This window comes from Taudactylus pleione, unplaced genomic scaffold, assembly GCF_031769625.1.
Source record: "Taudactylus pleione unplaced genomic scaffold, aTauple2 ptg000121l, whole genome shotgun sequence".
NCBI lineage: Eukaryota > Metazoa > Chordata > Amphibia > Anura > Myobatrachidae > Taudactylus > Taudactylus pleione.
This window is the reverse complement of record NW_028284523.1, coordinates 10907421-10917500: the sequence shown is the minus strand read 5'-3', so window position 1 is coordinate 10917500 and position 10080 is coordinate 10907421. Positions and strand designations below refer to the sequence as shown.

General features: G+C 41.4%; 1 protein-coding gene across 1 annotated transcript in view; it reads left to right on the top strand.

Moving 5' to 3' along the window:
- The window catches only part of CDH23 (cadherin related 23), a 1221584-nt gene that overhangs the window by 99524 nt on the left and 1111980 nt on the right, over positions 1–10080 (top strand). The window lies entirely within an intron of this gene.

Below are 10080 nucleotides of genomic sequence, written 5' to 3'. Positions count from 1 at the left end.
TCACAGGTTAGACATTGTTTGATTTTATATGACCTGTTGGTCCTCAAAACATTCACCTGTTATTAAGAATCTGCAATTTATACAACCAGAGCATTGAAAACACCACTTTTCTAAGATAGCCGGTTCGTTTGTTACTTTTTCTAACGTGGTAACAAAAGTTCAATGTCGTTTAAATTGCTACTACGTCTGTAGCAAAACATGGGTGGCTCCTGGCACATCTTACCCAACACCGGGCCTGTTTGCAGCAAATAACAATGACGTAATAATGAGTGTGGAATTGATAGAGTATGTAGTTGAAAAAATAATACGATCATCCTTATCCTTAGTTTTAGATGTAAGTAACTCTGATCTCTCAAGGCACATACATTTGTCAATAGCCTCCTGGACTTCCCATTCCAGGTATCCTCTCTGTATGTATTTATCTCCCATCTTTTTTAAGGCTGATGGCAATTTCATGCTGTCAGATGATAACCATGCCACTCTTATTAGTTGTGAATGAGGAAGACCCTTTTTCAAAGGAAGGGGATGGAAACTATCCACCGCAAGAAGCCTGTTTTTATCTGTTTCTTTATTAAATACTGTGGTCACAAATTGTCCATGTTTAAGCTGCACTGTCACGTCCAAATAATTAACTACCGAGGGACTAAAACTCATTGTAAATCTGATTGTACAAGCAATTTGATTTAAATCATTGAAAAATTGTAAGAGTGCCTGTTCACCTCCAGTCCAAACCATAAACCGGTCGTCTATAAACCGAACATAAAATTGAATATGAATTTGACAATGAATGAGACATAAAATATGTAATTTTTCGTAAGCTTGCATATATAAATTAGCATATGCCGGGGCCATATTCGAACCCATCGCTGTTCCTCGGCATTGCAAGAAAAATTCATTGTCAAACATGAAATTATTTTTAGTCAAAATAAGCTGAATTTAATGACATAAAATTATCAATCGGCGGACCTATGTAGTGTGGACTGGATGTGGCAGCTTCTCTAATTGCATCCATCCCTCCTTGTGCGGGATGTTTGTGTATAGATTAACTATATCCAATGTTACCAGTAGGACGTCACTGGAGGGCATTTGTAGATCAATCAATTTATTGAGGAAGTGAGTGGTATCCCACAAATAATAATCAGTATTTTGTACAACTAGTTGAAGTAAAAAAATCAACATACTGACATATTGTCTAACACAATGACCCTCTGGAGGAAATTATCGGCCTCCCGGGGGGGATTGTGTAAGGTCTTGTGAACCTTTGGTAGTATGTAGATGAGTGGCATGATCGGGTGGTCTTGTTTCAAAAATGTTGCTGTCTGTTCATTCCGCCATGTATTATTGACTTGCATATCGATTTATACCATCTATCTCTCTCTTATATCTCACAGTAGGATCTGCTGCCAATTTTGAATAACTTGATTCATCTGACAATTGTCTGTTTACTTCTCTGATGTAATCTATCTTATTTAATATAACGATTCCCCCGCCTTTATTGGCCAGGCGAATCATTATTTCCTTATTGTCTTTCAAGGACTTAACTGCCTTAGTCTGTAACGGGGTTAGGCTGGAAAATGAGGTCTTCTGTTTCTTAATTAGAGGTAAAGCATCTAGTTTTACTAAACTTATGAATGAATATAATATAATTTTTTTATTTCTTCTTTGGGTTTCATAGGGTCCACGGGAACTACCTTTGGGTACGTAGTTGGAGTAATCCATTGCACCAAACAGCTACAGCTTCAATGCATAGGGCCTGCTCCCTATATACCCCAGCCATAGGCATTCAGTTTTTTAGTTTGGTGCTCAGCAAGTATCCAGAAGCACCAGTTATAACTGCTTATGCAGTCCCAGGATTTTTTCTTTTTTTGATTTACCTTCGTTTTTATACAGGGTTGAGCAGTTCTTCGCATCTAAATAGGAGGCATGTACTGCGGCTCCTTCTACCTCCGCCGATGCCGAAATGCCAGTATTGCTATATGCCCTGGGGATTTTGGCAGGTAACAGCGAAGCTTAGCTAGCAGCGATGCTGGGGCCCGGACTACAATCTGATCCAAAGAGATGGCAAGGTAAGGCAATTCCTCATTGTCGGGGAATTGTGCATTGCAATCCTGGCTTCCGGTGTGGGAGATGCATCGGAGGCTGATGCAGGTGAAGGGCTTGCCAGAGTTCCTCACTAAGACCTATGGTGCCTTATCGTCTGACACTGGGGATGGGTAGTAGACACACTTTCAGTGCACTAGTAAGTGTCTACCATTGTGTGGTTAGCATACCCGTGCCATCAAAATGCAGTTCAGGGGAGATAGGCACTCCCCCGGCCGCTCCTCTCCAACCCAGATGCAACTTCCTGTGTGGGTTTCCATATCTGGTTTGTTATTCATGACCACCTCATGTATTGAGACACTCAGTGTCAACCTTTGGTGCACTGCTGAAAGCTGTTGGTTCTTAGAAGGTTTAGGACTGTCTCCCTATATACATCTCCCTTGGGTCAGGTATATAGTGCCATATATCCTACCAAGCCCCCGGGGGGGTTTGGTCAGTTTATTCAGAGCCCATTTGCATTTTGAATGTATATATGCATTGTACGTGACTTTCATACTAGCTGCTGTATTGATACACCAGCTCCTCCACTATGGGGTTCCCGCAGCAGTTACATCCTGCCATGCATAGGCATGAGAGAGTATCCCATCAGTCGCAGCCTAGGGATTATGCTGTGTAATTTTCACTGCTATTGCTCAATTTTTACCCTCAACTACCAGGTGTGTAGGGGTTAAATTGTACTTCACATTTACTTGTGAAGCCTAAGCTGCCCATCCCCTTCTCTCCTAATAAGTTGGAGAAACTCAGCTGTAGTGGAGTTTTACTGAGGGGAGATTTTGTCTCTCTCTGTGTATACCCTTTCTCAAGGTAAATAGCACTACAATCCTACCAACTTTTTTGTTTGTGTTTCAGTGCCAATTTGTAAGTATATTTGTATACATTGCACTTCTATTTTACCAATGTGATAGTGCCCACTTGCAAATGTATTTATATGCATGTGGATCCTACCAAACTTATGTTAGGTAGTTAATTTTAATGCCTTTTTGCAAATCTATTTATATGCTAGTAGATCCGATCAAACTTAGATGTTCAGGTAGTTGATTTTAATGCCATTTTGCAAATATATTATGTGCATTTTATGTGACTTATGCTAATTCTGCTGTTGAAAGAAAAAAGAAAAAAAAAAACGTTTTTTCCTAACCCCCAACTACCTGATGTATAGGGGTTAGTGAGTACTTCACATTTATTTTTCTCTGTGAAGAGGGTCATGTGGCATTTTTTAACGCTACACTGGTTGTAGGTTACTTGCAAGGGTAAACAGGAGACTGTTGTCCCTGTGCTGGTTTCATGTAAATCCTGTGCAGTAAGGCTCTCAGGATTTCATACAGGAGGGACTGTGTGTTGATTGTTATACACCAGAACAGTCCACCTCGCCAGCACCTATTCAGGTGTCACCTTGTATGTCCTCCTGGTCTCGGGTTATGTCGCAGTTAGTAGACCGCTTATCAGCCCTCACACTGCCTCCCATTTTGGATTCCCACAGTGATTACAGTGTGCTATGTTTCCTTTTCCCATACATCCTTCCTGAATTGAGAATTATGTCCACTCAGTTCAGAATCTGGCTATTTAGCATCTACCGATCTGTAGAGGTTACAGGTGAATAAGACATCAGCCGTTTAAGCATATAAATGGACTGCACCATCCTCTCAGTCCACCCTGCTTTCAGATAGTGATATCTCATCTCAGGGAGCAGAGAATACATAGGTTTTCTCCCTCCAGCGGAGAGGTGGAGCGTAATTCATCAGTGGATGTTCCTCTCTAGCAGGGGCAGTTAATTCAGTCCTCATTATAGAAGAGAAAGTGCCAGCTCCTAGAGCCTAATAAATCTGGTGTTTTAGACACCAAAGTGATTTAGGCTGGATTACCTCAATTTGAATAGCTCACTGAGCGTATAGGGGAATCATGGAACACTCCAGATAAACTGTTCCAGATTCCAAGAAGGGCTTAATGTCTTTTTTTTTTTTTTTCCTCTCCCGTAGGGAGAGTGCATTAGGGGTGCAATCCCCAGAAGGTTGTTGGTACAACTCCTTCATCAGGTTCTATCTATGGCCTGAGTTTTGTATTGAGACCATGCGATCAATTAGGCTGGCAAAAGAATCTGGGGTTTCCACGGTTCCCTAGATGTGCCTATTGCACTATTCCAACAGGGGTGTCTGAGGTTTGTGGTTCATCAGCAACATTACCAATTTCAGGCTTTGTATTTCGGTCTGTCCACAGCCCCTCGGGTGTTTACCAAGATAATGGCAGTCATGGCAGCTCACCTCCTGAAAGGAGTCAGGATACTACCATACTTGGATGACCTCCTGAAATTGGTGTAATCTAGGTAGTTTTACAACACCATCTCCAAATGATCATTTGTCTACAAGAGTACAGCTGGATAATCAATTGGAAAAAGTCTTCAAATCTTTCTTCAACTCAGCAGATGCTACATTTGGAGGCTCTGATGGATTCCCTGGAGCAAAAGTTTCTTCTGCCAGTGGACAAGATTGCTGCCCTACAATTATGGGTGTGCAGACTGCTCCACAGTCAGAGAGTGTCAGTTCACATAGCGATGCAGGTACTGGGGTCCATGGCCTTCGACATGGTGGATTATGCCCAGTTCCATTCCAGGTCCCTGCATTGATGGATTCTGGCTCATTGGAATGGTCAGTATCATCTGATAAAGTCTCAAATGATCCGCATCTCGCCAGAGGTTCGACTCTCCCTCGCATAGTGGCTGCAGATGACTCATTTCAACAAGGGTCACCCATTATGGATCCCAGATTGGGTACTCCTCACCACAGATGTACTTCTATGAGGATGGGACATGGTGACAGGTCAACACTCCTTTCAGGGAAGATGGACAGCTCAGGAAGTCATCTGCCCATAAATATTTTGGAGCTTTGTGCAGTGCACAGGGTGCTTGTTGTGGCACAGGACCTCCTTCACAGCAGGCCTGTCCAGATTTAGTCCAACAACACAACCACAGTGGCCTACATCTACCATCAAGGAGGCACACGAAGTCCGGCAGCCATGAGGGAACTGGCAAACTTTCTGGTTTGGGCAGAATGCCATCTTCCAGCAATCTCTGTAATATTCATCCCAGGAGTCTTCAACTGGGAAGCGGACTTTCTAAGTCATTAGGACATACATGCCGGAGAATGGACTCTTCATCCGGACATCTTTCAGCTACTGGATGATAAGTGGGGACTACCAGACGTAGACCTCATGACATCACATCACAACCACAAGGTCCCCAGGTACGGGTCCAAAACAAGGGACCCCTCAGCCACCTTGTGGACACTCTGGCAGCGAGATGGGACTTCAGGTCGGCATACCTGTTTCCTCCAATCTCCCCCCTCCCAAGGGTCATCAGAAGATTCAAGCAAGAAGGCGGCAGGTTGATACTAATAGCTCCTGCCTGGCCCAGGAGACATTGGTTTACCGATCTGACATGTCTATCCACAGAGAGTCCAATTCCTCTTCCTCTGTGACCGGATTTGAGTCTTCCGCCCTAAGGGCCAAAGGGTTTTTTCTACTTCCGTGATCCAGACGATGCTCAGGGCAAGGAAGCCTGCTTAGGCCCGCATCTATCACAGGATTTGGCATTAATTTTTTCACTGGTGTTCCCACAGAAAATGTGACCCTAAGGTTTTCAGGGTCTCCCGAGTTCTTGCTTTTCTTCAGGCTGGACTAGACTTTGGTCTTCATCTGGCTACTTGAAAGTTCATAAGCAGTGGTAAATGCAGATTGCAGACACAGGGCAGCATAAACAGTAGTGGGTGCAGATTGCAGTTTGCCCGCCTCCAAGCTCTATTCTCCGGCAGCCAGTTCTCGCTTCCTCATGAATGACATCGCAACGTCATCAAGCCACGTCCCCAAATGCGTCTCATGATGAAATGTGCTTGGGGCATGGCTTGGTGATGTCACTTCACTGTGATTTCATCCACGAGAAAGTGTGAACTAGTTGTGACTTAAAATGGCTGAATGTTTGCACTCTATTATATTCCTCCCTATATGTGCTTCTATGTTTGAGTCGAACTCGTTCTCCTAAAACACATTCTCTTGACCAAGGTGTTACACAAAAAATTTTACTCTTTATTCAGAGTAATGTCTATGAGGGATTATTTGCATCTATGCTTTAGTACCCCAGTAGTGGACCATGTTACTGTAATATGTGATCCACTTGCTGGGAGAAATGTTCCACAGTGGAACAAACCTCTAATCTAAATCTATGCAGGTCTCCTGCACTTAGGGGCAGATGTACTAAGCTATGCTAAGTGATAAACTGTATATTGATAAACTACCAACCAATCCGCTCCTTATTGTCATTTTTCAAAGAGATGTATCAAGCATTAGAGAGAGATACAATGGAGAGAGATGAACAATTAGCTCCTGTCATTTTTTAAACAGTCTGTAAAGTGACAGCTAGTAGCAAATTTGTTGGTACTGAGGGGTTTATTTACAGTGTGTGTGGTTGTAAAACCCAACACTTCTGTGCAGGTTCATGCCCAATATTTAAAAGGGCAGTGCATTTACTTAGCTGTGTCTTGCTAGTAAAAGCAGTGCCCTTTTAAATATCTGGCATAAACATGAACAGATGTATTGGGTTTTACAACCAGACACTTCATAAATAAAACACCTCAGTACCAACAATTCGCTACTAGCTGTCGCTTTATAGACTTTGTTTAAAAAAAATTACAGCTCTAATCGGATGAACACTTACTACGTCAACTTGTAATAAAGTAGTAGTATTATTTGTAAAATAATGGATAATTGATTGATTTAGTTGCTGAATCTCTTTAAGTTTTATTGCTTAAAACCTTTAGCATGTGAATACAGTCTCTAGTTTTCTAGAATGTGTGCTATTTGCTTACTCTAAAGCTGGCCACACATCTAAAGATTATCTGTCCAACCAGCCAACTAGTTGATTGGTTGGAATAAAAACCTGGTAAGGAATGAAAGCAAATGACAATCAGCAATTTGATCCCAAATGCCGGAAATTGGACAAAAACTGTTGTTTGAACAAATAGTTTAGATCAAATATTTAACAAACTTGTCTGAACGAACATTTTCATCTGTTTTCTGGCATTTAGGAGCAAATTGCTGATCATCATTTAATCCCATACGTTACCAGATTTGCATTCCAACCAATCAACAAGTTGGCTGGTTGGATGTAAGTTGGTCTAGTGTGTGGCCAGCTTTACTGTTTGCTTGCTGTTATATGCTTTGCAAGTGTTATATCCTGTGCACATTGCTCAATCACAGTGATCACAATCAAAAGATTCAACTTGAGTCTTTTAATTGGAATATTTCTATGGTGAATAAAAATTTAATTCTCTTTTCACTGTAAACACTTTGGTTCCAGAACAGCATCTGCTGGTTACATTGCGGAGCTAGCCTGTAGTTCTTTATGAAGTTTCCTATCGCATTCTGTATTACAATAATTCTTTGCTGCTGGGCGTCTGAAATTGCCCACATTAAACGTGCTCATGCCTCTCCCCAAAACAATTAGGCCTATTTTATATATTATCTTTCCAAGCAGCCAATTTACAATTATAACGTTTTTTTTTTTTTTACTGATACAATTTTTTTATCGAATTTAAAATCTAATAGGGATGCAGACAAAAATCAATATTTATTTTTCTATACTGAAATAAGGGAAAATGTTCAGAGAACAAAAATTTAATGGGCAAATATGAAAATACTGGAGCTGTACCTGGTACCTAAGGTACTTTATTATGAGAGATCCATTATCTGTACTGCTAAGACTGTTTTACGTGACAATCGCTGAACCAAAGGAGTAGATTGAGTTGTAGCTGTACTCTATGTATGTACACGCCATGTCATAGTAGATGGATTGAAATTACAGAAGGCTGATCATTGTCTAGAGAATTAGCTGTCCCAAGTGTTAGCTAGGACAACTGAGATGGGTGGAGTAGAATGGACATGCTGAGGTAAACCTAGATTAGTTACATTACTGTTGGCAGACCATCTGTTGTATATGAGAACATTAAGTTGATACAGTATCTCTAGGGAAGTTTTGTATACAGGGTTTATGTTACCTGTTACCTAAGATTCTTTAAGTATTCTGCAACATGAATAAATTGCAATTAAGTTATCGATATCTGTGAATTTTAACCAATTTAAAGATGGTATACACTTCCATAGCAGTTTGAATACTAGTCACATGAGAGATAGTAATGAAGCTTTAACAAATAGATCATAGAAAGTGGAGTTTTCAGCCTGGATTTGTTGTACAATGGAAGATTATTTTTTGCAGGGTTAATACTTCTTTTAAGTGGCTTTGGAAGCTCCCTCTATTATACATAGACAGTGTCCAATGGTATTGCAATACCTATGCCTGCTAGCAAAGTGTGCCTGCAGAATTAATGGAAGGTAACTCGAGCTCTGGTTCAGCAAGAGGCCCTCTGACCACTTTAAACATTACCCTGTTTTAGTATAGATCATGATCTAGGCCACGAGTACTCAACTGGTGGCACACTTGGCAATGCTAAGTAGTACCACTGGCGTCACTAAGGGGTGTGGGCTGCACCAGGTGACACTGTAATAACAGCAAAGGTAGGCAAGTGCCACACCAGGTGTCACCACACCCGGTGATGCCTCTGACTAGTACTATCCAGCTAGTACCTTTTTAAAGGCACATACTGGCTGTGTGTCTGTCTGGAGCACTGAACGTAGATGAACATCACTTAGTAATGGACTCAAGGACGGACAGGTCACCGCAAACCATCAGCAACGGTCCATGATGCCTTACGGAGCTGGCAGCACACCTCTTCTGATTCCCAAGCGTGTGGTCTAAGGGGTTGATTCAGAGATGTATGTTAATTCAATGTTTAAAATTGCTAATTAACATCAGCCGTAGGTTTATAGAGTACATAGTTTTTCTCAGAGGTAAAACCGTACACTGTTTTCAATCACTGTGCATTGTAATGTTGTGGTAAAGTTCCATACAATATATATGTATAATTACCAGTACCGCTCTTTAGGTGTATGGGAGAAATGGATGGAAGTAAATGTCCAAAACGGGTAGATGATATCCTGCAGCCTGTGCAGTCCCTTTGGTCTTTCAATCCCAAACAGCACAAAATGTCCAGAGTGGCTTCAGCATGAAAAATCCAGAAATGAATATATAAATCCAGTACAAATTCCAGTGTGGGAAACCTCCAATCTTTCAGGCTGAAAGATTGGAGTTTTCTCATACTAGAATTTGCACTGTATTTATATATTAATTTCTGGTTCTTCATTTGCTGCACCATTACCAGATTTTTCATGCTGAAGCCACTCTGGACATATTTTTTTGAGCGCCCCTTAATTGAAATGAAGTAGTTGCACAGTGTTATATACTGTATGTTTAATGTGGTTCTTTATGTTTTGGCCAGATGGCATAAAATACATGCAATTTCAGCAATCTTGCCAACCAGTGATACCTCTTTTATTCTAAGAGTATGCAAGTTGCTGGCTACAAAATCTGGTCACTTGTATGTTTCACATTCTAAAAATTGGAAATGGAGATTTGTATCCAGTAGAGAGAGATTGCTGCGTGTACAATAGTACCCTGCAACTTCAATCCTATTGGAAAATCGCCATCTTCCTAAAGTGTGAGGTTATTCTATTACCCCAAGTCCTTCTCAAGGTTATATATCTACATTTACTTTAGATCATTTTGGAGCTCTAGTCTGACCAGCACTTCTGGTCCAAGGCGGCTTGTTGCTAAAGCACAAAGAGGTCTATGTACTAAGCCTTGGAGAAAGATAAAGTACCAACCAATCAGCTACTGTCATTTTTCAGATACAGCCTGTAAAGTGACGGACAGGAGCTGATTGGTCGGTACTTTGTCCCCGTCCACTTTCTTTCTTCAAGGCTTATTACATAGACCTCAAAGTACCAGTCCTAAAGTCCAAGTACCTGGAGTAGCAGAGGTCACCTCCAACTGTCCCACATACAACATTTTTCGGCCATGCCCCCCAACCATGTTCCTGC